We start from the raw sequence: 13,062 nt of genomic DNA on the forward strand, positions 1-13,062 counted from the left end.
CACGCACTTGGGCTAGAGGAAGGGCCAGGACGCAGAAAGGGGGCTTCAGGGCGTTCAGTGGCAGACTGAGCCCAAGATTAGGCTGCACCCTGAGGCGGCCCCCTCACTCCTCACTCTGCTTTGCATCTCCAGCTCTGGGGAAGCCCACTGCTACTTTTGCGCTGACAGCTCTCTGGAGAGACCCACGTGTCTGGGAACTGAAGCTTTGAAAATGCAGTTGGCAAGAGCCAAGGGCCACCAACCCCCAGGGGAATGAGCTGGAAGTCCATCCCCAAGACCAATCCAGCCATGGGGAGACCCTGGGCCATATCACCTGAGCGCAGCCTGAACTCCTGACCCTTGGAATTGGATGGGAAGACATGTTTATTGTTTTAAGCCTGGAAGCTTTGGGTGTAATTCATTATGCAGCAATAGACACCCAATACTCCATGCCTTTGTGGAAGCACTGTTTCAGCCCGAGACTGCACATCTCTAGCCTTACAGAAAAATAATTTGTCATATTTAAGCCACTGCTTTAATATTTTTGTTTTCTATTCATTACAATTGAAACTAACCTTAAATTATTTGATAATAAAGTCTGGGAAGGATTGGAGATGTATTTTAGTAGTAGCAGTACACTTGCCTAGCATGCCTGAGGTCCTGGGTTTGATTCTTGCCCCCCCACCCACCCACACACACACACAAACACTGTAAACAACAGTAGAAGGGTTAGTTTCCATCTCTCTGTCTGCAACCCCAGCTTTGGCCTCCATCTGCAAGGTCACCTACCTCCTGGTCCAAGATAGAGCTGCTAGAGTTCCAGAAATCATATCTCAAATTCCAGGTAGAAGGAGGAAGGGAAGAATAAAAGGTGCTCCTCTCTCAGCCGACAGCTCCTTATAAAAAGTCTTCTTGGACACTTCCACTTCCACTTACATCTCCAAGGCCAAACTGAGCCACATGGCCACACCCTGCTTCAGGGAAGTTGGGAAATTTACTTCTTCAGCAGAGCATATTGTCCCCTTGAACAAAATTAGGATTCTACCAATGAAACATGTGGAGCTTTTGTTTTTGGAATCTGTTGAAACAAGTCAGCTTTTAAAAAAAAATGACACATCTCATATATGTTCAAAAACACACTGATTTTAGTGGCTTAGGAGGCTTAGTAAGGAGGATCTCAAGTTCAAAGCCAGTCTCTGCAATGATGAGGGGCTTAGCAACTCAGTGAGACCCTGTTTGTAAATAAACTACAAAAACAGGGCTGGGGATGTGGCTCAGTGGTTGAGTGTCCCTGAGTTCAATCCTCGGTACCAAAAACAAAAACAAAAAAACACTGAATTTGTGGAAGAAACAATGTGATGTCTGGATCTGTTTCAAAAATAATACAATAGTGGGAGGGGGTGTGACAAGCTGAGGAAAGGAGAAGACGGTGTTGACTGGTTGCTGACGTGACAGTTACTTGCGAGTTCCTTATGCCATTCTCTCTGCTTTAGATTAGATGAAACATTTTTCGTAAGTTTCTTTTTTAATTAATTCACTTATTCTAATTAGTTATATATGGTAGCAGAATGCGTTTTGATCCATTGTACACAATTGCCGCACAATCGTAAGTTTCTTTAAAGTTCTGTTTTTAAGTAAAAGTACTAAGATCCATATTTGAAAAATTGGAATCCTAAAAACTGGGATCCTTTTTTTCTAAGAAATAGGGGAAATTGGCTCTGGGGGACATGCAGAGCAGTCTGTGCGTCAGTTACTAGAAGGTGACGTTCCATGATCCAGTGTCCCCAACAGCTTTGTCCCTGCTCTCCATGCCAGGCCACCAGACACTTCACTGACCTGCATGTGCCCAGACTTGCACTATGGGCCTGGGAGGAGGGAGAAAGCCAGCATTGGAGGCCTAGGAGACCCCAGCCCTGGCCCAAGCGGTTTCTCATTTATTTGCCCAGGGCCCACGCAATGAGCCTAGGCTCCAAGGATCACTCCCAGACAGGAGCCAAGTCTGGCCAAGCGCACTGCGTGTGCTGTCAAAAAGGGTGAGGCCTGGGCCCTGACTTGACTCCATCAGGAGGCTCTGCCCAGCTTCAATGCCCACAGTGTGACTTGGGGCCACAGGAAACGGTACCTCTGTGTCTGTTGCAAGGTTCAGCATAAAAAGTTGGGCCATGAAGTCTCTCATCAATAATGACAGTGACCAACAGCGACAGCAGCTAACGCTGTCATGTTCCAGCCACTGAGCTGAGGGCTTAACTTACATCAGGGTTTCGAGGCTGGCGCATCAGCCTGCAGAGGACACCTGTTACTCCTGCCTGCCCAGCAGCTGTTGCCTCCTGTGCTGCCACAGGTACTGCAATGCCATTTTGCTCATTCTCAGCCATATGGGTTCTGGAGGTTCCGCTCTCCCTCCCTCACAGGCAGCTGACTTGTTCAGAGAGGAGAACAAAGCCAGGGCTGCTGTTGGAAGGACTGGGAAAGAGAAGAGACTTTCTTTCCCCCCTCGGTGACAGAGCTGATGGGAGCCTGGAGCCAGGCCAGGAGAGCCTGCCCGCATTAAGCCAGGTGGCATTGTCTCCCTGTCACCTACAGCCAAGAATCCTGACTAATCAGCGTTTTCATTATTAGGCAAGAAAATCCAAAGGGGCTGCTATAAACCCAAGTTTACTCTGTCCTCTCAAAAATCTGTAACACAGTCAGGCATGGCGGCGCCTGCCTGTAACCCCAGAGATTCAGAAGCTGAGGCAGGAGGATCCCAAGTTACTTGCAACCTAGTGAGACCCTATCTCAAAATGAAAAATAAAAAGGGCTGGGGATGTAGCTCAGTGGTTGAGCACTTGCCTCACACCTGTGAGGTCCTAGATTCCATCCCCAGCACCGACAAAAGAAAAAAAGAAAAGTGTCAGAGGCCGGGCCTCCCTCCCCAATTTTGTGCACTCGGTCTCTGATCCTCTCCCAACCTAACAGATGACCAGAGGATTTTGCTAAGGAAAAAGTAAACCAGAAAGACAGGAGCACAGTTAGGGGATATGAACTTCCCAGAAACCCAGGCTCAAGGTGAGAGTCAACACACTAAACAGCAGTACCTCAACGTCCTTCTCTCACAAAAGCCAGGCAGGAAATGGAAGTGGTCCTCTTTGGACACTTTGATCAACTCAAGAAGAAAAACCCAAAAATGCTAACGTTAGAAGTGTCCCAATGAAATCTGATCACAATGAATGAACATCACCCATTGACAGTCTCACCCACACACGCAGAGCTTCTGATCAGCATTTTAATATCCCTATTTTAAATACGAGGGAACAGGTTCCAATATCATGCTATCTAAGGTGACACACTTTAGATTCAATGATACAAATAGGCTAAAAATAAAGACTGGAAAAGATACATCCTGCAAATGGCAGCCATAAGAAAGCGAGAGTCACAATGCTAAAATCAGGCAAAGATAGAATTTAAAACAAAAAGCTGGGTGCAGTGGCCCCACCTGAAGTTCCAGTCACCCAGCAGGCTGAAACAAGAGGGTCACTTGAGCCCAGGAGTTTGAGACCAGCCTGGGCTACATAGACCCTGTCTCAAAACGAAAAATATGTTACTAGAGGAAAGGAGGGAGGTTTTGATTGACCAAGGGCCACTCCGTCAGGAACACCCTGTTACAGACATCTAAGGACCTTACAGCAGAACCGCAAAACACATGGAGCAAAAAACAGCATCAAAGGAGGAAACAGACCCTGCCGTGATAATAGTTGGAAACTTCGGTGCCCCACTTTCAATAATAGATGAAAAACTAGATAGAAGAGCACAGGGAAATAGAACTGAAATGAAATAAGCAGGGAATTACAAGCCTGTACACCAGGCCGACCTAATAGCCACAGAACACACCCCCTGACTTTTGTTTTTCCCCCAGTACTAGGGACTGAACCCAGGGGTGCACCGCTATTGAGCCACATCCCCAGCCCTTTCTTTATATTTTTTATTTTGACACAGGGTCTCACTAAGTAGTGTAGGCCCTCTCTAAGTTGCTGAGGCTAGCCTTGATCTTGCAATCCTCCTGCCTCAGCCTCTCAAGTCCCTAGGATTACAGGCACCGCTGTGCCTGCCACATGGGACATTCTCTAGGATGGTACATCTGCTAAGCCATAAAAACAAACCTTAATGCATTTAAAGGAACTAAAGTCGATCCCAGAGACTACAGAGACCAAGGCAGAGGATGGTAAGTTTTAGGTCAGTCTCTGCATCTTAGCAAGACTCTCTCAAAACAATACAAAGAACTGAGCTGGGGATGTGGCTCAAGCGGTAGCGCGCTCGCCTGGCATGTGTGCGGCCTGGGTTCGATCCTCAGCACCACATACCAACAAAGATGTTGTGTCCGCCGAGAACTAAAAAATAAATATTAAAAATTCTCTCTCTCTCTCTCAAAAAAAAAAAAAAAATACAAAGAACTGACCCTGGGTTTAACCTCCAGTACCAAGGCCAGGGGCAAGGGGAGATCTCAAGGAAAAACAAAGAACTCAAGAAGGGACATTATTACTAACCTTAAGGAAATAAGAAAAGAAAAAAGTGAATATCATGAACAACAACAGCCATCAATTTTGATAACTTACATGATACTGACAACTTCTTTGAGAGACAAACTAATTCAATATCTGAACAGACTTACAACAAAGCTTAAATCCGTAATTACAAAACCACCCACAAATGAATACTAGGCTCCATAAGGCTCACTGATAAACTCTATAGAAAATGTAAAGAGGAATTTATATCAACTTTATACTCATATACATTTTTTTAATTAAAAATAAAAGAAGGGCACACTTCACAACTCATTCTGTGAAGCTAACATCATTACGATACTGAAGCCAAAGACATTATAAGAAAACTGCTCACCATGATCAGCTAGGATTAGTCCCAGAATTGCCACATAGTTTTAACGTGTAAAAATGAATTAATGTGGTGCACACCTATAATCCAAGAGACTTGGGAGACTGAGGCAGGAGGATCACAAGTTCAAGGCCATCCTCAGCAATTTAGCAAGACCTTGTCTCAAAATAAAAAATAAAAAGAGTTGGGAATGTAGCTCAGTGGCCAAGTACCTTTGGGTTCCATCCTCAGCCCCAAAGTAATAAATAAATAAAATAAAATACTGGGAAGTATCTTCTTTAAAAAGAAAAAAGAATTCATATAATATACCATGTTATCAGAATAAAGGTCCAGGGGTGCATTTCTGTAATCCTAGCAACTGGGGAGGCTGAAGCAGGAGGATCATATGTTCGAGGCCAATCTGGGCAACTTAGTGAGACACTGTCATAAAATAAATAAAAAGTGCTGGAGATGTAGCTCAATGGTAAGGTGCCCCTGGGTTCAATTCCCAGTTCAACCAATAACCAATATTTCTGGGACAACTGGTTATGCACATTCAAACAGATGAATCTAGATACCTATCTCACACCATATACAAAAATCAACTCAAAGTTAATCTAAGTATTTATAGAACTTTTAGAAGAAAACAGGTGTAAATTTTTTTTTTTTTTTTTTGGTGGTATGTACCCAAGGGCCTCACACATGCTAGGCAATTGCTAAGCTCCAGCAATTGTTATGCTTTTAAGCAGAGTCTCACCAAGTTGCCCAGGCTGGCCTTGAACTTTCTATCCTCCTGCTTCAGCCTCCTGAGTAGCTGGAGTTACAGATGTACCCCACCACATCTGGCTGTTTGCATCCACTGAAAATTAGGTAATAGGTTCTTAGGTATGACACTAAAAGAACATGCAAATAAAAAAAACCCAGCAATTTTGAAACAATTTTGAAAAAATAAATTATTTTCAATTTAAAATGTTAAAAGCTTTTATTCTTCAAAGGACACTATAAAAAAGTGAAAGAAAATATTTATAAGTCATTTAAAAACAAAAATACAAAGCCATCCTTTCACCGGTTTCCATGTTTAGATAATTTATTTTTCCACTCATATTTAAGATATAGCAATGCAATTAAAGTGTTAATAAAATAATAAATTTAATAATTATTAAAATCATACATTGCTATTTATGATTTAAATATCATGAGTAGGCACAGAATTCCTCCAATAAATGTGTATGAGTGTTTCAATGTGGTATTAGGACAGATGTGGTGGTGCACACTTGTAATCCCAGCTACTCAGGTGGGAGACTGAGACAGGAGGATGGCAAGTTTGAGGCCAGCCTGGGCACTTAGGGAGGTTCTGATGTAGTTCAGTGTCCAGTGCTTACCTAACATGTGTGAGACCCTAGGTTCAGTCCCCAGTACTGAAAAAAAAAATAACAACAACAACAAAATAACCTCTGGTGTTAGGTTTTGGGGAGAAATTAATAAGAATCTTGTATTTGGAAATAAAAAAGAAGGCCATCATTTTTGTTATGCACATATTTAAACTCTTCCAGTAATTCTAAAAGAGAAAAGCAAAAGAAGTAATCAATCTGTCAGCTGGCATATAATTTTATTTTTGTTAATAGAAGAAGAAAACATTAAAAATATTAGTAGATAAAATAAAGGTTAATTAGAATTGGAACATTATAGTAAAATAATTTTTAGGATTGTGGGTATATCTCAGTGGCAGAACACTTGCCTAGCATATGTGAGATCCTGGGTTCAATTCCAGGACTGCAAAATCATATTTAATAATAATAATAATTTATGACAAAACTTAAAAGAAATTTTAAGTACCTTAGTATATAAAACATATTTTAATTTGGAAAAAAACCCACAATCATATGCAAATTCAAAAAGTGGATTTGACCAAAAAGTCAAAGGGCAAATGTTTTCTCTGATATATAGACACTAATCCAAAGTAAAGAGAGAGAGAGAGAAAGGAAAAAGTGGGCAGGGAATTCCATCAAAATAGAAGAAAGATAAATGGAGTAGAGGAAGAAGAGGGAGGGGGATGGGATAAGGGAAGAAGAGTGGAATGAATGTGGCCCAACCTGCCTCTGTGCACACATGAATATACCACAGTGAATCTCACCTTCAGTGTATATCCACAAGACTGCAATTAAAAAAAAAACAACCAAAAACCTCTAAGTAAATAACAGAAAGAATGGTAGAATAAAGGGAAGGGAACAGGAGGAAAAAAGAAATAATTAAAATGGCTTACCAAAGTCCATTGTTAAGAAAATAAACAGCCTGGGTGTGGTAGCACACGCCTATAATCCCAGCGGCTCTGGAGGCTGAGTCAGGAGGATCACAAGTTCAAAGCCAGCCTCAGCAATGAGGAGACGCTAAGCAACTCAGTGAGTCCCTGTCTCTAAATAAAAGACAAAATAGGGCTGAGACTGTGGCTCAGAGTCCAAGTGTACCTGAGTTCAATCCCTAGTGAAGAAAGAAAGAAAAGAAAAGAAAGAAAGAAAGAAAAGAAAGAAAGAAAATAGGTGAGGGCCAGGGATGTACCCAGTGGTAGAACACCAAGGAAAGAAAAGAAACACGTGATTCACAGACAGCGAGGAAATGACAACTTACACCAGAATATACAGATGAGGATTATCTTTAAACAAATATTAAGGGAAAATTATTTTTAAAAAATTGAATCTTGAGCCAGGGACGGTGATACACACCTGCAATCCCCACTCTCAGGAGACGGATCAGGAGGGTCACAAATCCCAGGGCAGGTTGTGCAGTTCCAGCCCCTGTCTCAGAAGAAAAAATGTAAAGCGTTGGGGATGTGGCTCAGTGGTGGAGCTCTTTCCTGGAACCCCAAGACCCTGGGTTTAAAAGGAATAGGAAAGGGGACAAATAGGCGTGTGCGAGAGAGATGGTGCTTGTATTTTGGGGATAATGTTCTCAGACAGTGGTGTGTGTTCAGAAGGACACTGAGATTAGTCTGGAAATAGCTCTGTGTGTGCGAGGCTGGGTTGGAAGCCAGGGCCTCATGCACGCAGGTGAAGCTCTAACCCAGGGCCTTCATTCCTTACATTTAAATAAGTTTGGGCTGATGGGCTGAGGAGGGTGGGATGAAGCAGGGCACCATTTTTAGCGCTCAGGATTTGTCACTGATACCAGCGTTGCCTATGCCCTAGCGGACTTCAGAGCACAGTTTTTAATACCTGCTTCTCCCTTGATAGGTGCACACCTAGGACAAGCGAAGACCCAGAACTGAAAGGCAGGTAGATGTTCAAGGTGTGCCTTTGCTTGCATCCCGCAGGATCCCAGTGCACTGTGAGAACCCATAGATGGTGGAGCGCTCGGGGCTGGGCCAAGGGAGGTGGAGGAGGGAAAGGTCTGTGTACTCCAGCTGCTGTATGGAACATAGGTTGAGGACACGCATGGAAGCCAGAGGCCCGTGCCAAAGTCCAGGCTGGAGAGAGAGTAGCCTGGGCTGGGGCTGGGGGGACGGAGGCAGAGAACTACACCTGAACCTGTGGAATCCCTGGGTAGTGAGGATCCCACCCACTGCAGTGGGAGAGGAGGTGGAGGAGGCACCTGGGGAGGGGGCATGGCGAGTTGAGGAGCACCCTTTAGCAAGTGGAAGTGTCCGGAGGAAACTGTGGAAGTGAGTCTGTGTGAGTAGGTCCAACCCAGGAGGCCTTAGCACACAGACAACGCTGAAAGCCTGTGGAACTGGAAGACATTACCTTAGGAGACAGGGATACTCTCCTTCCTATTTCCTTGCTTTTGAAAATTTGCTTTATATTAAATATTTATGTTCATTAGATCTACTTTTTTCTTTTTTTATGGTGCTGGGGATTGAACCCAGGGCTTATGTACGTGTGAAGCAAGCACTCTACCAACTGAGCTATATTCCCAGCCCCATTAGACCTACTTCTAAATGCTTCATTTTGTTTCATTTATTGATGTCTCTATTTTTTGCTGAGCACCATATTGTTTAAAATACTGTGGCTTGGCTGGGCGCGGTGGCACATGCCTGTAATCCCAGTGGCTCAGGAGGCTGAGGCAGGAGGATGGTGAGTTCAAAGCCAGCCTCAGCAACTCAACAACAACAAACAACTAAAAAAAAAAAAATACTACTGCTTATCCCAAATGAGTCTCCAAATACAAAAATTAAAAAATAAATAAAACACTAACACTTTATAACACATTCTGATGGTATAGGGCTAGACCACCATTATGTCGTAATATCTGAAATGATTGTCTGCTTCTATTTTCAAATGAATTGTACACGTATTTTGTCAAGACCCAAACAATTTTTTTTGAGATAGTCATAAGGATTGCAAAGCAACATAAATTTATTTGAGGCAACAGATACCTAAATAATGTTTAGTCTATTAATTCAGGAATAAGGAAATTTTATTCATTTACTTTTGGTGCTGGGGATTGAACCCAGGACTTGTGTGTGCTAAGTAAGTGCTGTTCCAATGAGCTACACCCTCAGCCCTGGGAGTATTATTTTTTAAAAATATTTTTGACTAGATGATACAGAAACAAAGCACACAATTTCAAAAAATTGCAAAAATATATATGGTGAAAAATAACTCTCTGCTCCCACTTATACTTTACATTCCTATTCCTGTCTCAGGACAACCAACATTCACAGCTTCATAGGTGCCTGCTACAGATGAGCCTACCATCTTTTTTTTTTTTTTTTTTAACCCAGGAGTGCTTAACCACATCCTCAGCCCTTTTTATTTTTATTTTGAGACAGTGTCTTGCTAAGTTGCTTAGGGCTTCACTGAAGTGCTGAGGCTGGTGTTGAACTTGCCATCCTCAGCCTTCCGAGTCTCTGGGATTACAGGCATGCACCTTGCCCTGCAGCAACAGATCCTTTATATGCAAGAGAAAGAAATCACACATACTGCAATGCATCTTGCTTTGTTTCATAGAGCAATAATTCTATAACAGCACACAGAGAGCTGCTTTGTTCTTTTTAGTAGCTGTGTATTAGTCCATTGTCTTAAGATATCTTTAACCAATTCTGTTGTATTAATTTACTCTTTTAAGTAACCAATCCTTTGTTGATAAATGATCTTTTCCCATTATAAACAATATAGGAGGTGGGGATGTAGCTCAGTGTGATAGAGCACTTATCTAGCATGTGTGAAGCTTGGGATTCAACCCTCAGTAGCAGAACAACAGTACAAAAGGTATGTCACACATCTCAGTATGTATATATGTGATAAATTCCTAGAAATGGAACTACTGAGAAAATACGTACATTTTAAACTTTGACATATAGTTCCCCAGAAGAGCCTATGCAAATTTACACTCCCATCAGCCATGCTAGTATGTTTCTCTATACCTTGCCCCATAATAACCAAATGTAATGATGAAGACGGAGGCAAAGATATCCAAAGTAGCTTGGGAAACAAGGAAACATAACTGGGACATGCAGGAAAAAATAAATAAATGAATAACAGATGACAGTCCCACAAAGACTCCAGACATTGGCATTATCATATACAAGCTAAAAAAACCCTACACACTCTGTTTATAGAAATGAAAGACAAGATTGAGAATATCTGTAAGGAAGAAGAAATAAAAAGTGAGATAGTAGATATGAAAAAGAATCAACCAGAACTTCTAGAACTGGAAAACAAAGACTGTGACCAAAATTAAGAATTCAATGGGTAGGGCTGGGGATGTGGCTCAAGCGGTAGCGCGCTCGCCTGGCATGCGTGCGGCCCGGGTTCGATCCTCAGCACCACATACCAACAAAGATGTTGTGTCCGCCAAATGCTAAAAAATAAATATTAAAAATTCTCTCTATCTCTCCCTCTCTCTCATTCTCTCTCACTCTTTAAAAAAAAAAAAAGAATTCAATGGGTAGGTTTAACAGCAGATTAGACACCGCTGAAGAAAAAATTAGTGAACCTGCAGAAATTCTCCATCGGAGCGTAGAGAGAGAGAAAGGGTGGAAAACACAGAAGGTCAGGGGAGAGAGTACAGCTACAGGGGAATCTAAAGTGCAGAGAGAAGATGCAGCACAAGGAACAGCTGGAGCAACGCTGGCTCAAGAAACTTCCTGCGCAATGCATAATACCAGTACCCAGACCCCAACGTCTAACAAATCCCAAGCAGAATGAATGAAAAGAAATTTACACGTCCATACTTCACATTGAAACTGCAGGAAAAAAGAAAAGAAAAGAAAGAAAAACTTACGAAGCAACCAGAAAAGTGACTGGGCAGTAGTCACCAGAAGAGTGACTGGCAGCTATTCTGTAGACAGGAAGCTCTGGGGGTGGGGCGGTGGGCATGAGGCGGTGGCTGTGACTCCTGGAGAGGACAGTGGGGTGCTGGCCTGGACCATGGTAGAGTCAGGCAGATGGAGGGGTGCAGAGGTATCAAAGGGCTTTTGGTAGAACTGCAAAGGCTGGGCGACTCAGGACCAGGGAGAGGCGGGACAGATGGCTTTGGTACTGTCACAGCTGTGGGGAATGCAGGGCTGGAGGAGCAGTTTTGGCCTGGGGGGTGGGGTAGGAGACACTCTAGGGTCCAGCTGCCCAGGGAGGGGGTCACACCTATAGAGCCTTGGCTGGTCCCACCCTCCATAAGGAATCAAGTCTTCCCCACTTCCCCTTTAGGACCCCACTGTTCTCTGGTTTTGTTTTTGTTTCCTTTTGGTACTGGGGGTTGAACCCAGGAGCACTCTGAACCTCTGAGCCATCCTTAGCCCTTTTTATTTTGAGACAGCATCTTGCTAAGTTGCTGAGGCTGGCCTCAAGCTAGTGCTCCTCCTGCCCCAGCCTCTGAGTACCTGGGATTCCAGGTGTGCACCACCACTCCGGGCTGTAGGACCCTGCTTTTTCAGTGCTCAAGGCTCTCCCAAGCCCTCACTTGCCCCACATAGGATGCAGCCCCTCCCTCTGGCTTCCTTCTGACACAGGCCTCTCAATTCCCTTGCTGATGGCCTAATTCCTGGAGGCGGTTTTTTCCTCCAGCCAGATATGTGGTCATGTAACAGTGCCTTATCTCTCTGAGGGAGAGTTTCAGGGCTCCTAGGAGAAGCATGTTTTGGCAGCCAGGACCCTTTGACCCAAGGAAAGCTGCTAGAGGCAGGCCACAAGCCTAGGACAGAGTCTGGGACCCTCAGGAGATAGCCCAGAGCTGCTCTGGGAGTGGAAACTGCCCAGGAAGGGAAGGAGCTGCCTCCAGGCCCAGGCTGGATAGCTTCCCTCTACCAGGCCTAGGACGCGTCAGGAGAGAGCTGGGCCCTGGCCTGCCCCTGAGCTGCAGGCCCCCTGCCCTGCTCTCCCTGAATCCTCTCATCGTCCTGGCCTGCTTAGTTAAAGTGCCTCAGCTGGGGCCCCCACCACGGAGACCTCCAATAGGGCAGGGGGTCAGATCCAGATTCAGAGAGGGCCTCAGAACAGACCCGACCACTCCCCAAGAGGAAGCTGAGGCTCAGCCCACGGAGGCCTCACACCCTAGCAAAGGTGTCCTAAGAGGCCTTCCAGATTCTGTTCTCACTCTTGTGATGGCGGGAGCCTCTGTAAGAACTGACCTCACAACACCCGCTGGGGGAGAGGTAACCTGTTTGCATTTCTCTTCATTTCAATGCAGAGGCTAAGGACAAGAGGCGGTGTCCAATGGCCCCACCAATGTAGGGTGGAGTCTGGCGGGTAGGGGCGCCCAGGCTTGGGTTACTATCCTCCTCTGGAAACAGGGCGCGGGGCCAGCGGATCGGTGGCCATTACTAATGCATGTGCTGGCTGTGCCTGACCAGCTCTCTCAGCCTCCCCAGGTGGCCCCAGGAGGGGACTGGAGGCACTGGGGCCCAAGGCCCATGGTCACCTCTGGCCCCAGCCACAGCCCTGGGGAAACACCAAGACTGACCTGGGGCAACAATTAGCCCTCCCAGCTTGAGAGCTCAGACAGCAAAAAAGAGGGGCCAGGCAGAATCCTGGCCCAGCACTCTTGTGTGACATGATCCCCACCCCTCAGAGCCTCCCAGAACCCATCTGTGCCCAGCTGCCTCCCCTGGAGCTGATACCTCCTTGGATTTGAATTTCATTTTTGCAAGGGAAATGGCCTGCCTTCCTTCTCGGGCCTCCACCTGAATGGTCTCCTCATTCATCCCAAGGTTCCCAGCACCCCAGGGGCTACTCAGGACAGAGCCGCCCCCAGGAGGCAGTCTGCTGCTCCTTGAGGTAGGATCTGGGCACTTCCTGTCTTCCT

The sequence above is a fragment of the Urocitellus parryii genome, chromosome 3, assembly GCF_045843805.1.
Source record: "Urocitellus parryii isolate mUroPar1 chromosome 3, mUroPar1.hap1, whole genome shotgun sequence".
In the NCBI taxonomy this organism is placed as follows: domain Eukaryota; kingdom Metazoa; phylum Chordata; class Mammalia; order Rodentia; family Sciuridae; genus Urocitellus; species Urocitellus parryii.